A 13520-nucleotide genomic window follows, 5' to 3' on the forward strand; every position below is an offset into this window, starting at 1 on the left:
GTTGATTAAGAAAACCAAGGAAATCCCCACTGGACATTAAGATAGCAAGCTATCTAGATGTGAAGGTTCCTTTCCAAGGTTCTAGAGAGGAGGAGAATGGATTGATGGGGAGTAAGAAATCAAAAGAAAAAACATATAATAGAAACAATATAAACCAAGAAGAGTAAAGAAACATAAAATGAAAAGCAAGGGAAATGGGAGGAATGGAGGATTCACGCCACTACAAGGCTAGGCTAGAAGAAGCCATGGCAACCTTGAAGATGAATGGTGTATGCCGCCACTTGCCAAGGCAAGATAAGGCTTGAAAGAACTCCACTCCCTAAGGAGGAATGCTCTCACAAAAGGTTGAAACACAAAGTGTATAATTTCTCCAAAATGTTCAACCCTTGTACAAGTGTTAGAGGTCCCCTTAAATAGACAAGTCTAGGGGCCCCTTAGCAAAACAACTAAGTTAAAGGATTACAAAAGAAACCTAGCATGTTCTAGAAAGTAGGTCATCCTAGGGTGCACATGGGTGAATTTTCGTCCAAGCCATCTAGGTGGCAAGTCTTCATGGCCAAGGCTCCCAAAGGAAGGTTCTAGAACATTCTAGAAGACTTGGTGTCCAACGCATGTGGGCCTCCTCTTTCTAGATGCTTCTAGAAAGTCTTATTCCTTCTCTCTCTTCCTTAGGACGCCAAGTGTCTCCTATGTGGTCCTCCTCCTTTCTTATTCCTACAAAAACAAATTAAGGAATTTATTAGCATGTTGTTTTAAGGTTAAGCTAATCTTTTGAGTCAACAAGTCAACCCAAAGTCAAGGTCAACAAGTCAACTCAAAAATAGTCAACCAAGCCAACTTAAAGGAATTTTAAACTAAAGAAAATAAAAGCAAAGGAAGGGATCAAGGAACTCCCTTTCTTCTAAGCATGTGCCATGGGCCATCATCCTTGGTAGGGATCAATCCTTTATCACAAATATTGGTGGAGAAACTCCAGTTACCAGTAACCTTTCATCTGGATCAAGCATGGATCAAATTCAGTACATGGCAATGTGTGAAAGAAGTATTATGTGATATTGCTCCCATGGAATCTTGTCATCTTCTTTTGGGATGGAAATGGCTTCATTTTAAAACACTCCATCTTGATGAATGTTCCCTTTATTTGAGGCATGAGGGACATCAATTGAAGTATAAATTCATGACACCAAGACAAGTCAGTAAGGATCAACGTAGACCGAAGGAGAAAACAGAAAAAGAAAGAATAGAACAAGAAGTAATATAAACTGAAGAAGGAATGGAAAATAAAGGAAAAGAAATGGAACTAGAGAAAGTTTATTCGTCAATGTTTTTTCTTCTACAGTTTGTGATGTCATTTTACAGGAACAAAAGGATAAGCATGTAAATGAAACACACCAACTTCCATGTTTAAAAAGGAAGCTTGTTCATAGTGCTTTATTATGCATTTGGTCCATCGATAAGAAGCAAACTCGTCAAACACAATGCATGGAATTATTTATTGTTACATATGAAGGTGGGGTACTCTTGCCAAGAAATGTTATCGGCGGATTGCAACCATTGGAAAGTAACAAATATCAAGTTGAATTTGATCCTAGAAGAAGAGAATTAGTTTCAACATGTGAAAAAATAAAAGTCCTTCACAAGATCATAATAAACTTACATTAAAACTAGTGTCTTAAGATTCGGCAAAAATCTTGTAGAAGAAGGAGGGTATGATGTGAATTGCATATGGGTCAAATGGAGGATGACTAATGCGTCGTGTTGATCCAGTTTCTTTTATTTAAACAAGGGCCCAATGCTTTGTAAAATTGGGTGACCAAATTGGGTTTGTGCTTAACCAATTAATGGGCTTTAGTTTTGCTTTATCTTCGAGTTGAAATAAGGGCCCATGTGCCGACTAAAGAACCAACCTTTGGAAGATCAAAAGGACCTTTGCCCAAAGTTTATGGATGACTTTTGGTAGCCTTAAATTCAGTTACAATCAACCATTAAGTAGCGGATCGTTATTAGCTTGAGTGGATCATTAATTAATAGCTATAAGCGAGATGATAATGAAATTTATGTGTCTTTTGTAATTCTGATGGTTAAAGCTCCTATATAAGTTGAACCATTTTCATCAATGAAGGCAAGCTCAGGTTTATTCAGAAAATAAACGAGTTTTATCTCATCTATCTTAGTGAGAGTGATTCTCCTAAGTTCTTGAGTGATTCAAGAATCCATGAGTTTAATCAAAGGTCCTTTATCCCTTTGTGTGTTTCAACTCTTAGGCTTATCTTCAATTCTTGGAAGTGTGATGTCAATCAATTTTCGTTCCATCTTATTTTATATTTCCATTTTCTCGATTTAAATAATTTCTCAAATTTCTTGCTTGTTAGCATTCCAACAATGATACATCCGTCAAACGAATCAAACCCTATGGATTCACATCATTTGCTATTCAGAGCCTGGCTATCTAGATTTGGAATAAGAAAAGAAGTTTATTATACAAAGTGTTTAACCGAAGGCCATCCATGTTACGTTGCATTCGATTACGGAAGCGAAAACAATGTTGTGAGCCAAAGATTAGTGGAGAAACTCCAGTTACCAGCAACCTTTCATCTAGATCAAGCATGGATCAAATTCAGTACATGGCAATGTGTGAAAGAGGTATTATGTGATATTGCTCCCATGGACTCTTGTCATCTTCTTTTGGGATGGGCATGGCTTCGTTTTAAAACACTCCATCTTGATGAACGTTCCCTTTATTTGAGGCATGAGGGACATCAATTGAAGTATAAATTTATGACACCAAGACAAGTCAATAAGGATCAACGTAGACCGAAGGAGAAAACAGAAAAAAGAAAGAATAGAACAAGAAGTAATATAAACTGCAGAAGGAAGGGAAAATAAAGGAAAAGAAATGGAACTAGAGAAAGTTTATTCGTCAATGTTTTTTCTTCTACATTTTGTGATTTCATTTTACAGGAACAAAAGGATAAGCATGTGAATGAAACACACCAACTTCCATGTTTAAAAAGGAAGCTTATTCATACTGCTTTATTATGCATTTGGTCCGTCGATAAGAAGCAAATTCGTCGAATACAATGCATGGAATTATTTATTGTTACAGATCAAGGTGGGGTACTGTTGCATAGAAATGTTATCGGCGGATTGCAACCATTGGAAAGTAACAAATTTCAAGTTGAATTTGATCCTGGAGGAAGAGAATTAGTTTCAACTTGTCGAAAAATAAAAGTCGTTCAAAAGATCATAAGAAACTTACGTTAAAACTAGTGTCTTAAGATTCAGGACAAATCTTGTCGAAGAAGGAGGGTATGATGTGAATTGCATATGGGGAAAATGGAGGATGACTTATGCTCCGTGTTGATGCAATTTCTTTTATTTAAAGAAGGGCCCAATGCTTTGTAAAATTGGCTGACCAAATTGTGTTTGTGCTTTGCTTTATCTTCAAGTTGAAATAAGGGTCCATATGCCAACTAAAGAACCAACCTTTGGAAAATCAAGAGGACCTTTGGTCAAAGTTTGTGGTTGACTTTTGGTAGCCTTAAATTCAGTTACAATCAACCATTAAGTACCGGATCGTTATTAGCTTGATTGAATCATTAATTAATAGCTTTAAGCAGGTTGATATTTGATGAAGGATTATGTTGTTTTCTTTTAAGATTATTGAATATGGTGTGAGTTGATTAAGAAAGCTAAATGAAATCCCCACTGGACATTAAGATAGCAAGCTATCTAGATGTGAAGGTTACTTTCACAAAACTCAAGAGAAGAAGATGATGGATTGATTCAAAATGAAAAGGAAATGGAAAGAACATAAACCATATAAAACCAAGAACAATTAAAGGAAGAAGAAATCATAAAATGGAAAGGAAAGAAATGGTAAAAATGTGAGAAGCACGCCACTACAAGGCTAGGCTAGAAGCCATGACAACCTTGAAGATGAGTGGGTGTGTGCCGCCACTTGCTATGCAAGATAAGGCTTAAAAGTATTCACTCCCAAGGGAGGAAACTCTCACAAATGGTTGAGACACAAGAGTGTTTTTACTTCAAAATGTTCAACACTTTTACATGTCTAGGAGCACCCCTTATATAGAAGAGTTTAGGGGCCTCTAAGCAAATAAAAGATACCTAAGGATGTCTCTACAAAAACCTAACCCTAGCTTCTAGAAACTAGGTCAAATAAGGTTACAAAAATGAGAGACAAAAGAGCTAACTATGGTGTGTGCAAGGCTAATTTCGTTCTAGCACAAAAGGAGACCAAGAATATGTGTCATATGTCTCTAGAAAGTGGTCATAGTGTGCTAAAAACAAATGAGACCAAAGGTACATAAGTACACTTGCTTTATGCCTTTTTCTTTATGCTTTATGCCTTTGCTTTACTCTCTCCTCCACATCATTTATGCTCCCCAATCACCTTGTGCCACCTAGCATTGCTTTCTTACTCCTAATTAACCTACAAAGCAAATAAGCATAGATTAGCATGTTGGCTTAAGTCAAGTCAACTATAGTCAACAAGTCAAACCTAGTCAAAGGTCAACAAGTCAACTAAAGTATATTCAACTAAGTCAACTTAGGGAATCAAAAATAACAAACATAAATGAAAGGGATGAAGGATTAGTGAACTTCCTTTCTAAACATGCTTAGTCTTCTTAAGCATGTGCCTCCATCCTTGGTTGGGGTGAATCCTTCATCAATATTGAACTTTATGTGTCTTTTGTAATTCTGATGGTTAAAGCTCCTATATAAGTTGAACCATTTTTATCAATGAAGGCAAGTTGAAGTTTATTCAGAAAATAAACAAGTTTTATCTCATCTATCTTAGTCAGAGTGATTCTCCTAAGTTCTTGAGTGATTCAAGAATCCATGAGTTTAATCAAAGGTTCTTTATCCCTTTGTATGTTTCAACTCTTAGGCTTATCTTCCATTCTTGGAAGTGTGATGTGTATCAATTTCCGTTCCATCTTATTTTATGTTTCCATTTTCTCGATTTAAATAATTTCTCAAATTTCTTGCTTGTTAGCATTCCAACAATGATAGATCAGTCAAACGAATCGAACCCTGTGGATTCACATCATTTGGTATTCAGAGCCTCGCTATCTAGATTTGGAATAGGAAATGAAGTTTATTATACAGAGTGTTTAACCGAAGGTCATCCATGTTTAGTTGCATTTGATTACGGAAGCGAAAACAATGTTGTGAACCAAAGATTGGTGGAGAAACTCAAGTTACCAGAAACCTTTCATCTGGATCAAGCATGTTGATAAAATTTAGTACATGGCAATGTGTGAAAGAAGTATTATGTGATCTTGCTCCCATGGACTCTTGTCATCTTCTTTTGGGATGGGCATGGCTTCGTTTTAAAACACTCCATCTTGATGAACGTTCCTTTTATTTGAGGCATGAGGGACATCAAATGAAGTAGAAATTTATGACACCAAGACAAGTCAGTAAGGATCAACGTAGACCGAAGGAGAAAACATAAAAAGAAAGCATAGAACAAGAAGTAATATAAACTGCAGAAGGAAGGGAAAATAAAGATAAAGAAATGGAACTAGAGAAAGTTTATTTGTCAATGTTTTTTCTTCTACAGTTTGTGATGTCATTTTACAGGAACAAAAGGATAAGCATGTGAATGAAACACACCAACTTCCATGTTTAAAAAGGAAGCTTGTTCATAGTGCTTTATTATGCATTTGGTCCGTCGATAAGAAGCAAATTCGTCAAACACAATGCATGGAATTATTTATTGTTACATATCAAGGTGGGGTACTGTTGCCAAGAAATGGTATCGACGGATTGAAACCATTGGAAAGTGTTCCTGCAGGGAACAAATAAGATAGGTTAGTGATGAGTGCGTATTTTCGCCCTCATTCAGTGTTTAATACTGGGTATTTAATTGAATTTATGTGCTTAAAGAGTGATTTAATTGATAATTATGATAATTAGGTTGTTTGAGCTTGTGCGAGAAAAATGTCTTAAAAAGTGATTTTTAGCTGCATAAATTATTTTTGGATATTTTAATGTTTGTTGATGCTGCTGAAGTTAAGATTAATCTTATTTAAAGGTGAGAAAATAAATAGATTGAAATTACAAAACACCTTTAAATAAAGCTAAAATTAGTTGGAAGAATCACTTCTGCACCCCAGTTTTTACTCATACACTCCCCTCTTTCTAAATGGGTCTCACCAAAACCTATTCTGCACCCCTAATATGTCTATTTGCACCCCTCCTATCACTTAAACCCAATTCACTCAAATCATGCCATGTGGCAATCCACGACTTTTAAATTTGTCCAACCATATGTTGAAATGTGTCATGATCCAATAACTCAAAATTGGGCCAATCAAATGGTGCCACATCATTGTCTTCAACCCTAGCCTTTTCTCCTAGAAACCCTAGCAGCCACGGCCACCACAACAGCACTCAGTCGCCGTCCGCCCTCCACCCTCGCCGGCAGCTACCGCGAGTTCCTCCGACCACCGCGAGCACCTGCAACGCACAGTAGCACCTGCAGCTACCAGCACCGTCAGCCACCGCGCAGCAGCAATGAGTGCGCAACCATGGCCACCGCGACACCATCGTCAATGCACTTGCGAGCCAGAACAGATCCACCGTGACAGCGAACCATCGCTGCAACGCGCAAGCAAATCGCCGTAAAACGCGAAACGATGCAACCAAGGCGATGGACCTGCAGCAGCAGAAACGTGAGAGCAGCAGCCATGGAAGCTCATAATTCGTGCTGTGGCAGAAACCCTAGGGGAAGAGGGAGAAAGTTCCATTTGGGAGAGAGAAGACTCTGCCACGTGTCATCCTGTCATTGCACAGTCAAATGGTCAAATATGGTCAAAGACTGGTCAAAGGAGAGGGATTTATTTGTAAATATTGATATTTTTGGATGTCTTTGCAAAATTGGACTACAGGATTGAAAATGGGTTATTTAGAAAATTAATACAAATATTATTTGGTGATAATTTATCAGATATCTTTAAATAATTAATTTATTTAATTATATCATAAATTATTAACCAACTATATTTGTCAAATAGTTTATATCTCTCCAAATATCTTTGAATATTTATCTTTATCTTTATTTTAAAAGATATTTGAGAGGTTTTAGCAACAGAAAAGCCCAGTCCAATTCCTATATAAAGAGACCAAAGGAGAAGCAGAAAAAAACAAGCTGGGGACTTCGGAGTTTTGGAACCCTTAGGGGTGCCTAATTTCGTTTCCTTTCTCTCTCTTTTCTTCTCTCTATTCTTCTTTTGTATTTCATGGATTACTAAACTTCTTGGGTTGATTCCATTGTAATTTCATTATGGATTTTGAGGTTAGAATGAATTAATTTCTTTGTTCTTTTTTTTATTGTTGAGGTTTTAATTCATCTATGTCTTTTATCTTTGAATCTCGTAAAAAGTAATGATTTTAAATCTATATGCATGTTGATCATATGAGTTCAAGAGTTTTTAAATTTAGCTGAGACTTTACTTTGATTTTATTTAGAAACTTTCATGTGATTAAATGAGTTTTTACCAATAATTGAGACTTTACTTTGGTTAAAGGTATTTACTCTAATGAAAATTAATCGAGACTTTACTTTGATTAATTAAGCTTTTTATTTGGTGAAGAGATAAAAGAATAGACATGATTAGGCATAGTAAAATTTGATTAAGACTGTACTTTGATTGAATTTACTATGGATAATCTAAAAGTTCTCACTTTTAATTGAGACTGTACTTTGGTTAAAAGTGAGAACGCCAACAAATTAATTGAGACTTTACATTGATTAATTTGTAAATCTACAACAATAATTAATTGAGTAATAATCTTTAGATAACCGATGATGAATCTATTTTGAAAAAAAGCAATGGAATCAATCTATTTTCTTTACTATTGTTTTTATTTCTTTTTATCTTTTAAATTTTATTTCTATCTTTGTTTATCTTAAACCCCTATATTTTTTATTTTATTTGACTAACAACTTTGTATAGTTTTATAAGAACTAATTTGTTAAAAATCAATTCCGTGTTCGTTGGGAGACGACTTTGGGTTACTTTACCCTTTCTATTTTGTTGACTACTTTCTTAACAATACTGAAGTTGTTATAGATAAGTAGCATTAATTTGAACGCGTCAACGACAGCGTTATCAGTTAGGCACAAGCGTCACCTTATTACGTAGTCCGCTATCTCCTTAGTTGGCCTCTTCCCAGTCGATACATGTCGGCTTGAACCCAAGGGGGGTTACCTGCAAGAGAGTCTCCGAAGCTCAAGTCAGTCAAAGCTCTTAGAGAGTCAAAATCAATGATTAATGAATGCGTACCTTTAAATGATGGGGTCCACGTGTATTTATAGAGCATTAATGACGTTTGACCATTTCATAGGCTGGGCCTTGACTTGGGCTCTAGTTTGGGCCATGAGTGGACCTGGGCCCTAACCCAGGCCCTTGAGACCTATTGAACGCGGGGCCTTCGATTTTTGCTAAGTTATTGGAGTAGTCGGCCTGGGCCCTAACCTTACCAGATATGCTCGAGTAGTCGGTCTAGACCGACTACTTGCCTAGATGGCTTTTGTTGGTGATATGAAGTACAGGTTGTCCTCTTAGACATTTAGGTTAGGTTAAAACTGGTACAAGTTAGGCTAACTTGGCCTAGCCTGGGTACTTGGCAGTCTCGATATGTACACTGTTTACTTGGTCGAGTTTGGCTAGGTACGGTACACCAGTCTCCCAGCCTTGTCCGATATGGGTTGTCGGTCAAGGATGATATGTGTTGATAAGCTAGCAGAACTGGTTAGGTGTGATACACCAGTCTCCCAGCCTTTAAGTGTGGTGAACAGTGTTAAGGCTTAGAATTTGTAACCGTCAGAAGGTAGGTGAAAGGGTGTCAGTTGGTCAAATCGAAAAAGCTTTGGCGCCGTCGTTTTGAAGTGTCATATCTTTTGGTGGGAAGAGGTTCGTCGTTTGGGATTGTGGGCTATAAATATGTGTTTGCAAACGGATGAGGGGTTACTTGTTTCATTTGTGAATTCTGAATTTAAAGACCTTGTGCGTGTAAAAGTGTCCGACTAGTCCTCAATTTCGACCGACATCTTCTCGTAAAAAAAACGAAATAAGGTATGTCCAGTAGTGGTAGCGTGTCTTCGTCTAGTAGTAGTGAAAGTACTGAGTCAGATAGAAGTAAGGATGGGCGACTTGGCGGAGAGGGTACGAGTTCTGGAATTGTTACGAGCGGGATGCCGATGGAGGTAGTGAAGGAGGTTCGAGAGGATCCTCCCGAAGAGTTGGAGGAGAGTAACTGGCCGGCCAAAGGCGGCTATGGGTGGGTTGCTGCTGATGTTCGTGATCAATCATCTTTATTCAGGTGGTCTCTGATAGAGGTCGTACCCCACCAAATTAAAACATATTAAATGCAGTACATGAAAGTGAACCAAGTCGTCTCTCAACGACCAATATTTTCATTCAAAGCGAATTTTCCAGATGAACACAACAATAAAACACAGGGGGGGGTTGGCAGGCAGATTCGGAATGCTAATCAATAGATTAATTTAAATGCTACAGTGACTAAAACCGTATTGACATCCCTGATTCAAACGCAATTTCACTTATCATAGGCCACCAAATTAACACCAACCCTGCCTTGTTTCAATCCACTAGATAATAATTCACTAAGCGAAAATTACAATCTAGCTTCATTATGCAATTAAGCAATGCACGCATCCTTAAATTCGTGACAACCAAGCTACATAAATTAAGCATGAACGTATCTTAAACAAAACACATGCAATTACTCTGTAAATTAAGCATTGACAGATTCACCACATGCATTTCACGAATTCAGAACAAAACATGGCAGATTCCACAAAACAAGCACAACCTCAAAGCTTCATTGCATTTTTCATCAAGGAGTCAATACACGAATTTAGCTAGACATGGAAATGAGTAATTAAACACTTCAAAACTGAAATCACAAAAATCAGAACCAAGAACCCTAACTTATCAAATCTGAAAACGCAATTTAAGAGCAAAAATTGAGATTTCAAAGCTTAAATGGAATGCAAAACGGTGTTATCATATATAAATGCGAAAACCCCATGAATGGGTATTGTTCCAAGTCAATAAAACCCACAAAACGAACTGCCCAAAACGAATTCCAAATGTAAAACCCTCAATGGGTGCTGTCAAATATGCATAAAAACGGTAAAAATGACCCAAAAACGTGAAAAACCGCAAGGGGGACGTCCATGGAAGCTTGGAGAACGAAAATGGAGGTTTTGAAGAGAGGTTGAAGATGATGGAGCGGCTGCCTACTTTCATGCAGACCTAATTCGTGGTCATATCACCCATGCCACTCAGAATTACAAAACTGCCATTATGAGCCGCAGAATTACAAAAATGCCACTCTAGGCCTCAAATGTGCCAAAGGGGCATTGCATAGGCCAAACGGCATCCTCCTATAGGCAAAAGTGCCAAAGGGGCAGGTGAATGTGGTTTTCTCTTGGTCCTCAGGTGCAATGTGAATTTGAAAATAACCAGAAAACCCATCAAGAAAGCAATAATGGGACTTACCTGCCAAGCGCTCAAGCATCTGATCAATAAAAGGCAGGGGGAAGTGGTCTTTTCTGGTTTCTTGATTTAGCCTTCTATAGTTAATGCAAACCCTCCAACTATTTTGCACTCTTATTGGAATTAGCTCCTCTTTTTCGTTCTTGACTACAGTGAGGCCAGTCTTCTTTGGAACAACATGGATGGGGCTAACCCACTGACTGTCAGAAATGGGGTAGATGATCCCAACTTGTAGAAGCTTGGTCACCTCCTTCTTTACAACATCCGAGATGACAGGGTTGAGTCGCCTCAGTGGCTGTCTCACTGGCTTTGCTCCATCTTCCAACAATATCCTATGCATGCATGTTGATGGGCTAATACCAGGGATGTCAGCTAATGTCCATCTAATTGCCTTCTTATGCTTCTTAAGAACTTGCAACAACCTCTGCTCTTGTTCAGCAGTGAGGGAGGTGGAAATGATGACAGGCAGTTTGTCCTCCTCCTCTAAGTAGACATACTTGAGGTTGTCTGGCAGTGGTTGTAACTCTGGAGTACTACTGGATGCTGGCTGAATATCAGGAACCAGAAGGGAGGGAGAAATGGGTTCCACAGCTTGTACCTGAGCATAACAATCAGATGCATGTGAACTTCCTGCAACATGGTTAGTGCAACCTGATTGTATAACATCAAAGTGAATAGGTATAACATCCAGAGAGTCAAACTCATTAGATTCAATATTATCCACATCATATTCAGCATCAGCAGAATCAGAAGCAGAATCAGAATCAAGAACATCAATGCATGCAAATTCAGATAACTCAGACACGGATGAATGTTTTAATGCATGCAAAGAGTGGAAATCAGAAATCAATCCATCAACAGCATCATCAATAATATCCACGTGAAAAACAGAATGATCCTCAGAAGGATGTTTCATGGCATCCAGAATGTTGAATCGCACAACAATATCATCAAACTCCATGGACAAAGTACCTGCATGGACATTAATTTTGGTTCGTGCAGTTTTCAAAAATGGTCTGCCTAAAATGATTGGTGCAGAACCATGTGAAAATCCCTCTTCCATATCAAGAATGTAAAAATCAGCAGGGAAAATCAATTCACCAACACGAACCAAAACATCATCAACCAAACCTGCTGGGTGGGCAACACTTCTATTTGCCAACTGAATCACCACACCCGTAGGTTGCAGGGGTCCAAGAGAAAGAGATTTAAAAATAGATAGAGGCATAACATTTATTGAAGCACCAAGATCAAGCATTGCATTTTCAAATTTATTGTTACCTATGATGCAAGGTACACAAAATGTACCTGGGTCCTTGCACTTCTCAGGAATCTGAGGAACAGATTTACCTATCAATGCTGACACGTTTCTGCCCATGCTGATCTTTTCGTTTCCCTTTAGCCTCCTCTTGTGCGTGCAAAGCTCCTTTAAGAACTTTGCATATCTGGGAATCTGTTTAATGGCATCCAACAGAGGTATGTTCACCTCCACCTTCCTGAAAGTTTCCAAGATCTCCCTGTCAACCTCTTCCATCTTTTTGCTTGGAATGGCTCTTGGAGGGAAAGGAAGAGGTATGGAAGGTGCAGCAGTAGAGGTGGAAGGTGTAGAAGTCGCACCAGATGTGGGAGGACCAACTGCATGAGCATCACGCTTTCTTTGAAGTGTGGCAGGGTCGGCTTCCTTTGGAGGTGTAGGCTCGGAAGTGGGAACTTCAATGTTCTTCCCAGATCTCAAAGTAATGACACTCACATTCCTAGGATTTTCCACCGTTTGTGATGGAAGCTTGTCAGAATTCTGAGCCTGTGCCTGATTTAGCTGAGTGGCCATCTGCCCCATTTGATTTGTCAAACTCTGGATTGAGACCCTAGTCTCCTGTTGGAATTGCATATTTTGAAGGGTCATCATCCTAACCAACTCCTCCAATGAAGTAGAAGAAGAAGGTGCAGGTGCTGCAGTAGGAGCTGGTGTGGGTACAGGTGGAACAGGAGCAGCTTGTGGTGCAGGTGCAACTCTTTGTTGTGGAGGTGGTTGCACATTTTTAAATTGTTGGGGCTGCTGGTTACCCTGGTTTCCCCATCTCAAATTAGGGTGATTCCTCCATCCTGGATTATATCTGTTGGTTGACAAATCATGGTGGTTTTGTTGTTGCTGTTGGGGCCTATTGTTGTTGAAAATATTTATTGCATAGGCCTGAGGGGTATCCACTGGTGTAGAAGAAGAAGCCTGTTGTTGCAATGCTGGGCAAGAGTCTGTAAAGTGATCAACAGATGTACAAAGGCCACAAACTCTTGCAGCTGGAGCTCTCTGATTGGAAGCAAGTTGGTTGACCAGTGTGGTAAGAGCATCAATCTTACTCTCCAACTTCTTCGTGTACTCGGCTGCTCCTACATCATGAACACCTCTAACAACTATGGCATCACTCCTTGTGCCAAATTGTTGAGAATTTGAAGCCATGTTCTCTATTAATTGTCTGGCTGCAGCTGGGGTTATGTTACCAAGGGCACCACTACTTGCGGCATCAATCATATTTCGATCCATGTGGTGCAAGCCTTCATAAAAATACTGCAGAAGGAGATGTTCAGAAATCTGATGGTGTGGGCAGCTTGAACAAAGATTCTTGAACCTCTCCCAGTACTCATAAAGGGTCTCCCCAGATTGCTGCTTGATGCCAGAAATCTCCTTCCGTATGGCTGTTGTCCTTGAAGCAGGAAAGAACTTGGCAAGGAACAATCTCTTCAGGTCATCCTAGCTTGTGATGGACCTGGGTGCTAGGTAGTACAGCCAGTCTTTCGCATTACCCTCCAAAGAATGAGGGAAAGCCTTCAAGTATACATGGTCCTCTTGTACATCTGCAGGCTTCATGGTGGAACAGACGACATGAAATTGCTTCAAGTGTTTGCACGGGTCCTCACCTGCAAGACCATGAAACTTTGGCAACAAATGTATCAAACCAGTTTTCA

The 13520-nt window shown here is 38.9% G+C and overlaps 1 non-coding gene across 1 annotated transcript; it reads left to right on the forward strand.

Moving 5' to 3' along the window:
- Positions 1-13143: 13143 nt before the first annotated feature.
- Positions 13144-13252, forward strand: LOC114172399. The gene has a single exon (XR_003602073.1). It is a non-coding gene; the product is annotated as a small nucleolar RNA R71 (small nucleolar RNA).
- The last annotated feature ends 268 nt before the right edge of the window (positions 13253-13520 follow it).

Source organism: Vigna unguiculata, unplaced genomic scaffold (genome assembly GCF_004118075.2).
Source record: "Vigna unguiculata cultivar IT97K-499-35 unplaced genomic scaffold, ASM411807v1 contig_54, whole genome shotgun sequence".
Lineage (NCBI taxonomy): Eukaryota > Viridiplantae > Streptophyta > Magnoliopsida > Fabales > Fabaceae > Vigna > Vigna unguiculata.